We start from the raw sequence: 16,079 nt of genomic DNA on the forward strand, positions 1-16,079 counted from the left end.
TAAAAGCCTTACTGACTGAGTTTGCAATTCAGAAAAAAAAATTGCTCAGAATTATTTTTTAAAAATAGAAAAACACTTGACTCTAACCCTCACCACATACCTTGAATTTTATATTTGTCTGTACTTCTTCTAACACCGTGTGCCACTCCCCTCTCTCCCCACACCCCCCCCCCCCCCCCCCCCCGTCAGAACACAAGTATTTAATGTGACCATTCAGGCTTTTGGACAAAGGAGAAAGTAGAAAAGAAGTAGACCAAATACTCTTCCCTGGAACATCTGTTGAACTATTTTTCAAAACTCCCACAGCCAGATATTGTGGAGAAAGAATAAAAGGAGTGTGTGTGTGTGTGTGTGTGTGTGTGTGTGTGTGTGTGTGTGTGTGTCTGTCTGTCCTGTAAGAATCTCTAAGGTTCTCTTTACTCCTCAAAGAAGTGAAACAAAGTTGTTGAAACACACACAACACCTGATTTGTGACTGAGGTTTATACACATAACCTTAGGTGTGTTTGCAAGCATGTCTCTAGGGTGAGTCTCAAGAATGATCTCAGTATCAGAAGTGAACCCTGGGCTTTGAAGAATCTTAACGGCGCAGAGTCAGGATAGCATTAAATAGCTTCCTGATAAACTGATTCCCAAACACCAAAGGAAATACCAAGCATTGCCACAGTCAACAAGACACCTCAAGCAGGATGATGCAGACTTGTTTCCTGAGCTACCTTCTCACGAACTGTTTGCTGCTGGTATCTGGTAGTGAATTAGAAGTCTATGGTCTCAGCCAACTTTGACTTAGGCTCAGAAATTTCTGATCATTCCCATTTTATCCTGTTTTCCCCAAACCATTTTGATGCCTGCCAAAAAATTTCCCTCGGAACAATCAACTTTCAGGTGCTGTGTGAAGGCTAGGGCTACCAAGCCCATTTCACTCCCAAGATGTGCTTGTTGCTCACAAATGAAGTTGAATGAGAACAAAAGCTACACCAACAAAAAAAAAGGTGGTTTTTCTCTACCTCCCTCTACATTCCTGCCTTTATTAAATATATGTGAACAACAAAAATGATTTGACTTCTGAGCTGTATACCAGTCAGTACAAACTACCTGCCATGTTCCCCATTTCCACACAATGGTGAATCAAGACATTATTAGCATTCTTTTTTTTTAATTTTAATTTTTTTAATTTATTAATGTGTTTGTTTCCTTTTAGTTTACAGGATTCAATTCCACAATTCCTTGAATTTCACATTTTGTACCCCTCCCTCCCCCCCCCCCCCCCCCCCCCCATGGCGGCTTATAGTCAAGTATAGGATCTGTAAATACTTTCACATTATACATTGGTCAGGTTATAAGGACGAATTGTACCAGCTGGAATGAAAAATGGTAAAGAGGACATAAAACCAAATAAGAGAACAAAAAAGATCAGGTATTTTGCTTCCACCTGGATATAAACTTAGTTCTTTCTAGTTCTTTCTCTGGATGCACATTTTTCTTTCCATCATGTGTCTTTTGGGATTGACTTATATCCATGCATTGTTGAGAAGAGTCCAGTCTATCAAAGTTGGTCATCACACATACGTTGTGTCTGTAATTGTGTACAAATTTCTCCTGGTTCTACTCTTCTCACTCAGCATCAGTTCTTTTAAGCCTCTCCAGGTAAATATGAAGACTGCCTGTTCCTTGTTTCTTATAGCACAATAGTATTCCATAACATGCATATACCACAACTTGTTCAGCCATTCCCCAATTGATGGGCACCCCCTTAATTTCCAATTCTTTGCCACCACAAAAAGAGCTGCTATAAACATTTTTGTACATCTTTCTCCCATTTCTATGATCTCTTTGGGATATAACCCTAGGAGTGGTATTGCTGGATCAAAGGGTATGAAAGTATTTATAGCCCTTTGGGCATAATTCCAGATTGCTCTCCAGAAAGGCTGGATCAGTTCACAACTCCACCAACAATGCATTAGTGTTCCAGTTTTCCCACATCCTCTCCAGCATTTGTCATTTTCTTGTTTTGTCATCTTAGCCAATCTGACTGGTGAGATGTGGTACCTCAGAGTTGTTTTGATTTGCATTCTTTAATCAATAGTGAATTAGAGCATTTCTTCATGTGCTTATAGATAGCTTTAATTTCTTTCTCTGAAAACTGCTGTTCATATCCTTTGACCATTTATCAATTGGGGAATAATTATTAGCATTCTTCTTTGGGCAGGGAGAGAGCCCTAGCTGATGTTCAGATATTTGAAATCTACTGTCACCGTTATTTCTCTTCCAGACTTGTGATCTCTTTCCTAACCTTTGATCTATTGACCCTTTCTGTCCTGGTAGACCATAATATAACCTGATGATATAAATTCTGTTTTTGCTTTCTTTGATCTTGACCTACATACTTTCCCATCATTTATCCCTTCTCTGGTGCTTGGATTTCTTTAGATTAATATACTTAATATTTAATGCTATTCCTCCATCACCCTTTTACCAACCTTATTTCATTTCTTTTAAAAATGGTCTGCTCTTCTAGATTCCCTTCCCAGTCATGGGTCCCATCCTACCCAATTTCTGTGATAGCTGTAAGTGCAAATGTCCTTCCTTACATGAAGAATTCTTCACCTTACTTAGTACTCATATTTATTCCATTTACTCACAGTTATCTTAGGCTGCAGGTTTTATTCTCTTTTTCTCTTGTCAATTTCTGGCCATCTCTACTGCTGTTCTTTTGATGTAGGTGTCTAGCTTAGGTAGACAGTTTTTTTCTTGTAACTTTACCTTTTCAATTATCTAGGCAAATACATTCTTTCTAGCCCTTGTTTAGTGCATTCCACTATACCAGGAATCTATTCCTATATTTTAAATCAGAAAGTAAAATAACCTCAGATAACACCTATTTTAAAAATGGAATTTTCTTTATTCTCTCCTTCCTACCCCTCCACCCCAAATGAGATAGTAAGATACACAAATCCTGTTCCATACATATATTGTCCTCTTTGTTTTTTTCTTTTTTTTGGAGGGGGAGAGGCAGGGCATTTGGGGTTAAGTGATTTGCTGTAAAGCCAAGCACGAGCAGCTTTCCAGAGGACTGCTGCTGTAAACACTACTTCTTTGCTTGCCATTACACTTGCCCAAGGTCACATGGCTAGTAAGTGTTAAATGTCTGAGGCCAGATTTGAACTCAGGTCCTCCTGACTCCAGGGCTGGTACTCTATTCGCTGTGTCACCTAACCTCCCCACGTACATGTATTGTTAAGCAAAATAAATTCTTGCATTGGTCATATAAAGAAAAAGTTTCCATCTGCATTGAAACAACACTCCCTAAATTTTGAAATCTTTGCAGCAGAGACCTAGACCAGAGGCATAAAAAAGTGGCCTTTAACTGTAACACTGTTTGCAACCGTTGAGAAATATTTACCAAAATGCATAAAAATACAATAGGATATAGATAATGTTAATATGTGGTTTTGTAAGTCGATATATGGCCAACAGAAATCTTTATGTATGGTTTAGTGACCTTTCCTTTTTTGAGTTTGACAGCACTGATGGTAAAGACTCAGTTTTTAGTCCATGATTGTAATCTTTACAATTCCTCCTAGATTCTTTCTGGTAGTATCACTTGTGCCTATATAAATAAACAGAATTGGTAGTATTCATCTGGTTTGACAAGTTCTGGAATGTTGTAAGTTAGGCCCTTAAAAGGAACAGTTAGGAGCTGCAGAGGATAAAGTGCCAGGCCTGGAGTTAGGAAGACTCACTCACCTTTGTGAGCTCAAATCTGGCCTCAGACACTAGCTGTGTGACCCTGGGCAAGTCACTTAACCCTATTTGCCTCAGTTTCCTCTCCTATAAAGTGAGCTGGAGAAGGAAATGGCAAACCATTCTAGTATTTTTGCCAAGAAAACCCCAAATAAGAGTCCTGAAAACATGACCCAGGAAGACAACCTATCTCTTTCTAGTTACCAGTTTAACAGATAACTTTCTCTGTCCCTTTAGCACCAGTCTTCCGCTGTCACTTGTCTTTTTCTCCTGATCCCCACTATATGATCTCTCACCTCTTGGTGCCTCTAGATCCACATCATCATCCTTTGGTAGAAAAATGGCTGTTTCTTCTGAGGGAGGAGCAGGGTTTGATGCCCTTCTCTTTGGGAAGAAGCTCGTACTTGTGCTTAATCAATCACAAGCACATTTATGAATACTCCATATGTTCCGTGCTCTTTTTTCCTCTGTCACATTTTTTTTTTTACTCTTGGACTTGCTGCAATAGTTCAGGATTCTCCTCTGCTATTTCAGATTCTACTTTGTTTTCACATTGAAGCCTTTCAAGTGCCTGCAGAACACGAAGACTATTCTAGACTAGAGTGACGGTTGGAGAGAATTAAAATGAAATTGGGAAGCATTTAACAAAATAAAAATGCAATCCAGTGTAGATTATATGATGGTTTTCTGTGATGCCCTCTGTCTCTGGGATCCTGAAATTCTCTGATTCTGTGTTCTATAAGTGCTACCATGGGTCAGGCCCTGTGCTAAGCCCAGTGTAAGTAGCTCCCTTATGGCGCTGCTCTGGCAAACTGCTTTGTGGGGCTTCAGCTCTGGAGTTATTACTATCCCCACCTCATTAGCACCTTATAACTTTGTTAACACTTTGACCACCAGTGCAATTTCCTTTTTGGTCTTATAACCATTTTTAATTTTTTTGGAGGTGGTTGGGGTTAAGTGACTTGCTCAGAGTCACACAGCTAGTAAAACTGAATTTGAACTCAGGTCTTCTTAACTCCAGGGCTGGTGCTCTATCTACTGTGTCACCTAGCTGCTATGTCTTACTACCTTTTACCTTGTCTTACCAATTACCTCCTTTTCTTTCTTGGCCCTCCCTCTCCCTCAAATTAAGTCTTTTTCAGGGCAGCTAGGTGGTGCAGTGGATAGAGCACCAGCCCTGGAGTCTGGAAGACTTGAGCTCACATTCAGGCTCAGACTACTTGCTAATTGTGTGACCTTGGGCAAGTCACTTAACTCCAATTGCCTCCCCCAAACAAAAACAAACAAACTGGGTCCTTTTCCTCTTCCTTGGGTCCTTCTGTTCAATTTCTCATCCTCCTTGAATTCTTCACTTTTAGTCCCCCTATTCAGTTTTATTAATTTAGCTTGAATTAAATCCTCTGACATGTTCTCTTCCCAAACCCTCTCAATGATCCTTAAGATTTCATCTTCTTTAGCTCAAGTTCTTCTACAGGGCATCTCAGCTTGCTGTGAAACATGAAGAGATTGGAACTTGGCTTGCAGTGGTGGTGAAGTAGTATAAATTCTCCTCATGGTGGTGTGGTGAGTGGAGGTTGAGGGGAGAACAGGGAGGGCAGCCTACCTCATTCTCTACCTCTGCTGGATCTTACTAAACTGGCTGCTAATGCTAAGGGAGAGAAACCTGGCCACTGGGGCTGAGCTGACCTTCTCAGCAGAGTCCCAGAGTCTGAGCTTCCAAGCATAAAGAATGACAGAATCTCAGAGTTGATAAGTATCACAGAAGTCATTTAGTCCAAGCCCGACCTGAAAAAGAATCCTCAATACAGTTTAACCGAGAGATAGTAATTCAGTCTTTGTTTAATGACCTCTCTAGAGGAAAGAGCCACCACCTCCCAGGGGCATCCTTTTCTCCTTATGGATCACTCTCTGCCAAGAAGTTTTTCCTTGCAGTAAATCTAAATTTGTCTCTGGGACTTCCACCCATTGTTTCTAGTTCTATTCTTTGGGGACACATAAAACAATTCTAATCTCTCTTTGACATAAAGGTTACTGCTTACACTGAGTTGGTTTAATAAACTGTGGAATTGAATCCTGTCTTTGTGTGTGTGCGTTTGTGTGTAACGTATCTGTGAATCTGAGTGTGACTTTGTGCTATACACATTCTTGAAAACAGCCATCATGGCGCCACTAAATCTTTTCTACAACCTGAGCATTCACGGCTCCTACTCCTCATATGGTACAATCTTTTTTTTTATTTAATATTTTATTTTCCTCATTAACATGTAAAAGCAACTTTTAACATTTGTTTTTAAAACTTTGAGTTCCAAATTCTCTCCCTTCCTCCTCCCACCATTGAGAAGGTAAGTAATTCTATGTAGGTTATACATGTATAGTCAAGCAAAACACATCCATGATAGTCATTTTGTGAAAGAAAACAGACCAAAAAAAAAATCAAGAAAATAAAAAAAGTATGCTTCAATCTGTATTCAGACACCATCAATTCTTTCCTTGGGGATGGATAGCATTTTTCATCATAAGTCCTTCAGAGTTTTCTTAGATCATTGTATTGTTGAGAATAGCTAAGTGATTCACAGATCATCATCTTAGAATATTGCTGTTACTTTGTACACAGTACATTTCACTTTGCATCAGCCCATGCAAATTATTTCCCGGTTTTTCTGAGAGCATCCTGCTTGTTATTTATTATAATATAACAGTATTCTGTCATAATCATATACCACAACTTGTTTAGCCATCACCTAACTGATGGGCATCCTCTCAATTTCTAATTCTTCTTCTTCTTTTTTTTTTTTTTTTTGCTTTTTGCAGAGGGGAAGGCAGTGACTCACCCAAAGTCACATTAAGTGTCTGAGACTGGATTTGAACTCAGGCCCTCCTGACTCCAGGGCCGGTGCTGTATTCACTGCGCCACCTAGCCACCCCTCAATTTCTAATTCCTTACCCACAGGAAAGGACTACTTTAAATATTTTTGGACATATAGGTCCTTTTCCTTTTTGCTTTTTTGGATACAGACCTAATAGTGGTATTGCTAGTCCAAAGGCTATGCATGATTTTACGGCTCTTTGGGCATAGTTCCAAATTGCTCTACAGAATGGTTGAATCAGTTCACAACTCCGCCAACAATGTATTAAAGTCTCATTTTTTCCACATCCCATACAACATTTGTCAATTACCTCTTCTGCCTTATTAGACAATCTAATAAGGTATGAGATAGTACCTCAGAATTATTTCAATTTGCATTTCTCCAACAGTGAGTTAGAATATTTTTTCATATGGCCATAGGTAACTGATTACTTCATCTGAAAACTGATTATGTCCTTTGATCATTTATCAACTGGGAAATGGCTCTTATTTTTATAAATTTTACTCAATTCTTTACATGTTTGAGAAATGAGACCTTTATCAGAGAAACTTACTTCAAAGTTTTTTTCACGGTTAACTTGCTAACTGTATTTCTTTCCATTCTCCGCCCCCCCATTTATTCTATTCTCTCTCTCTTTTCACCCTGTCCCTCCTCAAAAGTGTTTTGCTTCTGACCACCTCCTCTCTCAGTCTTCCCTCCCTTCTATAGCCTCCCCCCTTCTCTTATCTCCTTCCCCAACTACCTTCCTGTAGGGTAAGACAGATTTCTATACTCAATTAACCATGTTTCTTATTTCCCCTTTGAGCTGATTCTGATGAGAGTAAAGTTCACTCACTTTCCTTCACCTCGCCCCTCTTCCCCTCCACTGTAAAAGCTTTTTCTTGTCTCTTTTATGTGAGATAATTCACCCCATCTTATTGCTCCCTTTCTCTTTATCCAAGAGTACCTTCATTATTTACCCCTTAATTTTATTTTTTGGATACCAATCCTTTATATTCAACTCACACCTGTGTATCTATATATATTTCTTCTAACTACTCTAACAATGAGAAAGGTCTTATGAGTTACAAAAATCATCTTCCCATGTAGAAATGTAAACAGTTTAACCTTATTAGGTCCCTTATGATTTACCTTTCCTGTTTACCTTTTTATGCTTCTCTTGAGTGTTGTATTTGAAAGTCAAATTTTCTGTTCAGCTTTGGTCTTTTCATCAACAATGTTGAAAGTCTTCTATCTTACTGAATGTCCATTTTCCCCCCCTAAACAAATATACTCAGTTTTGCTGGGTAGGTGATTCTTGGTTGTAATCCTAGTTACTTTGCCCTCCAGAATATCATATTCCAAGCCCTCTGGTTCTTTATTTTTATTTTTAAAAATTTATTTTTAATCTTTTTTTTAAATTAATTTGTTTGTTTCCTTTTAGTTTACAGGATTCTATTCCACAATTCCTTGAGTTTCACTTTTGTCCCCCACCCCTCCCCCCCCTATTTTTAATTTTCAACATTCGGTTTCACAAGCTTTTGAGTTTTAAACTTTATTCCTCTCCCTCACCTCCCCCCTCCCCAGGAGAGCATGCAATCTGATATAAGCTCTACATATACATTCATATTAAACATATTTCATATTTTCACATTAGTCATTTTGTAAAGAAGAATTATAACCAATGGAATGAACCACAAGAAAGAAGAAACAAAATAAAACAAAACCAAAAAAAAGAGTAAATAGTATATTTTGATCTGCATTCAGACTCTGTAATTCTTTCTTTGGATGCGGATAGTATTTTACATCATGAACCTTTTGGAATTGTCTTAGAATTTTGCATTGCTGAGAAGAGCTAAGTCTATCAAAATTAGTCATCTCACAATGTGACTGTAACTGTGTACAATGTTCTCCTGGTTCTGCTCCCATTACTAAGCATCATACAAGTTCATACAAGTCTTTTCAGGGTTTTCTGAAGTCCTCCTGCTCATCCATCATTCCTAATAGCACAGTAGTATTTCATTACATTCATATACCACAACTTGCCCAGCCATTCCCCAATTGATGGACATCCCCTTAATTTCCAATTTTTTTTGCCACCACAAAAAGAGCTGTTATAAATATTCTTGTACATATGGGTCCCTTTCCCATTGCTATAATCTCTTTGGGATATAGCCCTAGAAGTAGTATTACCCTCTGATCCTTTAATGTAGAAGCTGCTAAATCTTGGGTTATCCTTACTGTGGCTCGCTCTACCATACTTGAATTTTTCTTTTCTGGCTGCTTGCAATATTTCCTCCTTGACCAGGGAACTCTGGAATTTGGGCATAATATTCCTGACAGTTTTAACTTTGGGATCTCTTTCAGGAGGTGATTGGTGGATTCTTTCAATTTCTATTTTACCCTCTGGTTCTAGAATATCAGGGCAGTTTTCCTTGATAATTTCTTGAAAGATGATGTCTAGGCTCTTTTTTTTTTTTATAATTTCTTTCAGGAAGTCCAGTGATTCTTAAATGATCTCTCCTGGATCAATTTTTCAGGTTAGTTGTTTTTCCAATGAGATATTTCATATTGTCTTCTATTTTTTCATTCTTTTGGCTGTTTTATTGTTTTTTGATTTCTCATAAAGTCATTAGCTTCCATTTGTTCCATTCTAATTTTGAAGGAATTGTTTTCTTCAGTGAGCTTTTGGACCTCCTTTTCCATTTGGCCAAATCTGCTTTTTAAGGTATTCTTCTCCTCATTGGCTTTTTGGATCTGTTTTGCCATTTGGCCTAATCTGTTTTTTAAGTTATTTTATTCAGTATTTTTTTTTTTTTGTGTCTCCTTGACCAAGCTGTTGACCCTTTTCTCATGATTTTCTGCATCATTCTCATTTCTCTTCCTAATTTTTCCTCTACCTTTCTTACTTGATTCTCAAATCCTTTTTGAGTTTTTCCACATCTTGAGACCAATTCATATTTTTCTTGGAGGCTTTGGATGTAGGAGCTTTGCTTTTGCTGACTCTTTTGAGTGTGTGTTTTGACCTTCTTTGTTACTTTAGTAACTTTTAGTAATCAGAGTTTTTTTTTCCATGGTTTGCTCATTTCCCCAGATTATTAGTGGACTTTAAAATCTTTGTTAAAGTAGGGCTCTGCTTCCAGGTTGGAGGTTACACTGTCCCAAGCTTTAAGGGTTTCCAAGCTTTAGGGATTTTGTGCAGCTGTTTTCAGAGATACTTTTAAAGATACTTGAAAGATGATGTCTAGGCTCTTTTTTTTTAATAATGTCTTTCAGGAAGTCTAGTGATTCTTAAATGATCTCTCCTGGATCAATTTTTTAGGTTAGTTGTTTTTCCAATGAGATATTTCATATTGTCTTCTATTTTTTCATTCTTTTGGCATTGTTTTATTGTTTTTTGATTTCTCATAAAGTCATTAGCTTCCATTTGTTCCATTCTAATTTTGAAGGAATTGTTTTCAGTTCTTTCCTGGTGGTGTGATCTAAGAAGAGGTGTTTACTACTCTCCTGTTCTATGCTTTGGTCCATGAGCAACCACAAACACTCTTTTCTCCCTTGGAACTGTGAGGAGTGTCTCCCCTCCAATGTGGCCACAAGCTCTGCTGTGCTAGTGTTCCTTCTAACCCTGGGACCACCTAGGTCTGCCACCGAGATCTAGATCTAGGTCTGCCACTGAGGGCTGCGACCTGGATCTGAGTATGGGCAAAGCAATAGAGTCCTGCCTCAGTGTTAGCAAAAAGACCCTTGTAAACTCCTTCTGACCAGTTGTTTGACCCCCTTACTATGTGTAGGCTGAGAGCTTTGGAGATAGCCACTGCTGACTCAGTCACTCCCAAGGCCTGCTCCTGGTTTGCTGGTGTGGGGTCTGTGCTGCCTCAATGTGTGCTGTACTGTGCTCTACTCTCCCCCAAGAGTGGCAGACCTTTTCTGCTGACCATCCAAGCTGTTTTGGGCTGGAAATTTGTTTCACTCTCTTTTTATGGATTCTGCTGCTCTAGAATCTGTTTAGATTCATTTTTAAAAGGTATTTGGAGGAGTTTGGGGGAGATCTCAGGTGAGTCCCTGTCCTTACTCCACCATCTTGGCTCCACCTCCCATGTGGCACAGTCTTAAGACCTTTCACCACTCTGCCCATTTTGGGGGTGCTGTTGGGTCCATAAGCATCCTTCCTGAAATGTGGTATTCAGAAATGAACACGATACTGATGTGGTCTGACCAGGGCAGAGTCTAATGGCACAATCAGCTCCCTTGGCTTGGGTTTAATGCCTCTCTTAAGGTGCTTGGTGATTGTGTTAATTTTCTTTGCTGTGATATCTCAATGTTGACTCATGCTGAGCCTACAACAACCTCATCTTTAAAAAAAAAGAAAAATGCTATCTAGCCATTCCTCAGACGCTGTGTGACTCTGGGCAAGACACTTAAACTCTCTTAGCTTCAGTTTCATCATCTGTGTGCTATTGCTGTTCAGTCATTTCAGTTGTGTCTGACTAGAAGGATTTTCTATTTCTCCAGCTCATTTTACAGATGAGGGAACTGAGGCAAATAGGGTTAAGTGACTTGCCCAGGGTCAGACTGCTAGTAAGTATCTGATACCAGATTTGAACTCAAATCTTTCTGATTCCAGGCTAGCTCTGTATTCACTGTGGTCCCCAGCTGCCCCATCATCTGTATAATGGGGATATAATGGGACTAATAATAACTACCTCCCGGGATTATTGTGAAGATAAAATGTGATAATATTTGTAAAACACTTTGTAAACTTTTAGGCAATATGTCTACATGCATATGCTGTTGTCATTCGTTTTGGAAGGGGACTAAAATGACATCACTATGTTAGACTAAAGTTACAATGTGGCTGATCAGACTGACATGAGGTCAGAATGCTCTATTGCAGGCTGAGCTCAAATAGTCTGCGTGAACATTTGGGGTGGATTCTCCAAATCGGCACATCCTGTGTTTCCTTTGAACTGTCTCAATTCTGCTTTGCTCATGGAGCACTGCACTTTCTCTGATGTGGGCACACCATGCTGAGCAGTCCTGTGCCAGCGTCTCCCAGGTCACACAATCAGTTTCAAAGTCCTTAAAAGAGACATGGAGAGTGTCCTTGTATTGCTTCTTCTGACCACCACGTGTGCATTTGCCTCTGTGTGATTTCTCTTTTGCATTTGAACAACATGGCCACCCCATTGGAGTTGTGCTATATGCATACATATATAAAATGAAATACTAGTTTTTATTATTATTCCTCTCCCAACTTTTGTCTATGAAAGTTGATTTTCTTGAACCCATGTAAGACTACATTTATTGGTATTAAATCTTAAATTATGGAATTTAACACTTTGTAATGTTTTTCACTTTCAAGATGTTTTTGAATCCTGACTCTGTCATCCAGTATATTAGCTGTTTCTTCCAACTTTATGTTATCTGCAAATTTAATAAGAACATAACCTATGTATTTGTCAAAGTCACTGATAAAAATATTAAACAACAGAAGGCCAAATAATTCTCTAGGACACTCTATTGGAGACCCCTTGGAAAAATGAAATTAAATTATTAACAAATATCCTTTAAGTTCCATAATTCAACCAGTTTCTGGTCTTTCTATTTCTCCTTTCTTCTTCTTTCCTCCTCATCCTGTACCGCATTATCCTATCCTATCTTGTTCTGTCTACCTTTCATTTACTACATCATACTCTACTGCACTATATTGTACCAATCCATGTCATACCACACTATTCCATACCAGACTCCTTAATATGCCTCTATCTTATCCACGAAATAGGATGAGAGACATATCAAACTTTGATAAAAGTTACATAAGTTATATTTACAGCATGATCTTCAAGTCTAGGGATTCCTTGACTTGTATACTCTTTTAGACTCTATTAATATGCCTTGAAGAAACTCCTTTGTCCTGCAGAGAGTGGCTGATATGGTGGCATATAACCGGTTAAGTGTCTGGGTAAGAGGAGTAGGTAAGTCTCTGGAAGGAGGGGGTATACTATTTTGAGTCCTTGTTTAGCACAGTTACATTGGTTGTTTAATTGTTTCAGTCGTGTCTGACTCTTTTGACCCCTTCTGGAATTTTCTTGGTAAAGGTACTGCAGCAGTTTGTCATTTCCTTTCTAGCTCATTTTACAGATGAGGAAATTGAGGCAAACAGGGTTAAGTGACTTGGCCTGGGTCACACAGCTGAGTTAGTGGTTAAGGCTGGATTTAGACTCTGGAAGAGGAGTCCCCTTAACTCCAAGCTTGGCACTCCATCCTCTGCCATCTGGTGGACGCTAAATAAATATTTTTAAGGGAATCAAATATTATGTATCTGTTGTCTCTTTCAGCAATCTCCTGCCTCTTAATGATGTCACTCACTTGCTGTGTGTGTGTGTGTGTGTGTGTGTGTGTGTGTGTGTGTTGGTAGATGCTCAGCCCTCTAAGTTCCCATCTGTAGCCCTGGAAACATGGGGGGAGTGCACCTCATTGATCCAGCCCAACCTGAATAGCTACAGCCAGATAGTTACTTCATACCAATCTCTGACCTTCTGCTCCATAACCACAAGGTGGCGCTACAACCCACGGAAATGATGCAGGAGCATTCCTCTGCCGCACCTGCCTGGAGCCACAAGTTTAAAAAGGAAGTTTCACTGAGGAAAGGAAGCCTGTGAGGTCACCCCCAGGACTAAACAGGGAACCCTGTTTTTACCCACGAGCACAGTTACACTGAGATGCACCATGCCCAAGGACAGAGTTCTTAACTCCTGCCAAGAGGCACACATTCATGATACACACAATCTGTACCCACACATGTCACAGATAAGACAATCAATTGAACAAGTTTTGATTCTGTTTGACAAGTCATGTTCCCAGCAGTGCTATTGTTACACAAGACAGACAGACAGAGACAGAGAGACAGAGAGAGAAAGAGAGAGACAGAGAGAGATAGAGAGAGACAGAGAGAGAGACAGACAGAGAGAGAAAGAGAGGGAGGGAGAGAGAGAGAGACAGAGAGAGGAGACAGAGACAGACAGAGAGAGATAGAGAGAGCGGAAGGGAAAGAGAGAGAGAGAGACAGAGAAAGGAGAGAGAGAAGGGATCCATTCTTTAACTGTCAGTAGCTGGATGCTGTGCACAACTATAGATTATAATATGAGTAGTCTTGTGGGTTACTATTGTATAGAGGTTTGAGCACTTAGCAGTGCAAATGACATCTATTGATACCAATTCAATGATTTTTGTGTAAGGGAATTTGCAGGAAAGGTACCATGAAGTTCGTGCCAAATTTTCTTAAATTTTCTTTACAGCAATGACTTAAAAGAACCTGAACTATAATAATTATTCTTATGATCACAAAAGGGATATTAGCATTAAAATGTATCCCCTATTTTACAAAGTATCCTGTTCTAAGATTGTGTACTGATTTCCTAAAAAAAAAATTTGTCTTGAGAATTCAAATTGTCCCATATTTTAAAGGCATACATTTAATACACAAATGAGACCAGTGATCCAGTGATTTTTATGATGCTTCAAGAGGGTTTTTGTAAAACCACGTAGGGAAATTCTATCAACATACTAGTCAACAGGTGCAATGTAACCTGGTCTGTATAATATTGAGCTGCCTTATAGCTTTTCCTGCCCTCCCTTCTGCTACATCCTTTGCTGTGCAAATGTTACTGAGATGTATGGATGATAAAAGTACTGAAGTACCATACATACAAGTGTGTATGAATGTGCTTTAGACGAGGTTCTGAAGTAGAATGCTCTTTTGTCATTATAGATAATAAAAAGTATTGACATTAGCAAAATGTACAGTTGTGTTCAAGCCTTTTAAAGTATCCTAGATCGAAGATGGCAGAACAGAAGCAGTAACTTTTCTAAGCTCCTCCCAGAATCCTGTCACTAAATTTTAAAAAGTGAATCTGAATGGATTTTAGAGTGTCAGAATCTACTGGGAGATGGAGAGTGGCAGAATTCAGTCCAGGAAAGTACCCGCTTGGGTCTGGGTAGGGGGAGTGGGAGCATGTGGGGGGCTAGGGGGGATGCACCAGCCCGGACTAGAGAGCAGACTACAGCGTAGTGAGAAGGAGCCCCAACCAGCAGACTCACTGATCCCAAGGACGATGCCTTGGAGCTGTGTAAGAGAAAGTACAGGGCCCGAAGCAGAGACAGCAGCTTCTCCTGGAGCTATCAGCCCACAGCCTGGAAGTTAAAAGTCACCTACCTGATTTTCCAGAGGCCAAGATGGCAAAGTAAACTCTAGCTGCTCTCTGACCTAGAAAATCCAGGGATAGATATCCCACCCAGAGTAAACCTGAAATAGAAGAAATATCCTCAGGCTTAGGAGTCATAGAGAAAGGGTGTAACTGAGGCAGTAAGGAGTCTGAAGTGAAGGGCGAGAGGGGTCCCAACAAGCCTCACCTCACCTGACCAGCAAGAGCTCCCAAAGTCCAGAGGTTGGAGCCAGCAAGTGTTAACAATAGAAGCCCAGGTGGACCTCAGCACTACCAGGGGAATCTGAAGACACCAGCACTGCAGGCCACCACCTGCTAAGCCTGCCTGTAGCCCAGGGGCATAGAGGTGGAAATCTGAAGTGGCCAGACCACCCCTCCCCCACAGGTTACTCTGTGAGCCTCAGGTAACTCAGGGGAAACACTGAGAATCCTGGCATTGGTCTCAGTCTAGACACCCAGAGGCTACAGCACACAAAGTCAATGATCAGGCCTTTAGCTCCTAGCCTGAGAAATTAGGAAATAGGAAATCACAATGGGAAGGAAGGAAGCTGAGAAGAAGAGGAAGGCTTATTATAGCAAGCAAGAACAACAAAATACAGAGGACAACATGGACTCTATACTCACACCTGAGACCACAGAAGGAAATATGAACTTGTCTCAAGCCCAAAAAGCATTCTTGGAGGAGCTGAAGAAAGATTTAAAAACCCAAATTACAGAGGTAGAACATAAATTTAAATCTACAGTGACCAAATTGGAAAAAAGTCTCACTGAAGAAAACAAATCCTTAAAAAGTGAAATTTGTGACCTAACTGGAGAAAATACCTCCCTAAAAAAGGACCTTCAAAAACTAACTGAAGAAAATAATTCACTTAAAATTAGAATCACTCAAATGAAGCTCAGGACTCTATGATGCACCAAGAGTCAATCAAGCAAAAGATGAAGATTGAAAAATTAGAAGAAAGTGTAAAATATCTCACTGGATAAACAGCTGACCTGAAGAACAGATCCAGGAGAGATAACTTAAGAATTATTGGTCTACTGGAAAGCCATGATGAAAAAAGCAGGCTGGACAACATCCTCCAAAAGATTGTCAAAGAAAACTGTCCTGAAGTTCTAGAATCAGAAGGTAAAATAGGTATTGAAAGAATTTACTGGACTCTTCCTGAAAGAGATCCCACATTGAAAACTCCAAGAAATATAATAGCCAAATTACAGGGTTAAGGAGAAAATACTGCAAGCAGCCAAAAAGAAACAATTCAAATATT

The sequence above is a fragment of the Petaurus breviceps genome, unplaced genomic scaffold (assembly GCF_028583685.1).
Source record: "Petaurus breviceps papuanus isolate PSGF00001 unplaced genomic scaffold, PetGlider_PUasm1.0 171, whole genome shotgun sequence".
NCBI classification, from domain to species: Eukaryota; Metazoa; Chordata; class Mammalia; order Diprotodontia; family Petauridae; genus Petaurus; species Petaurus breviceps.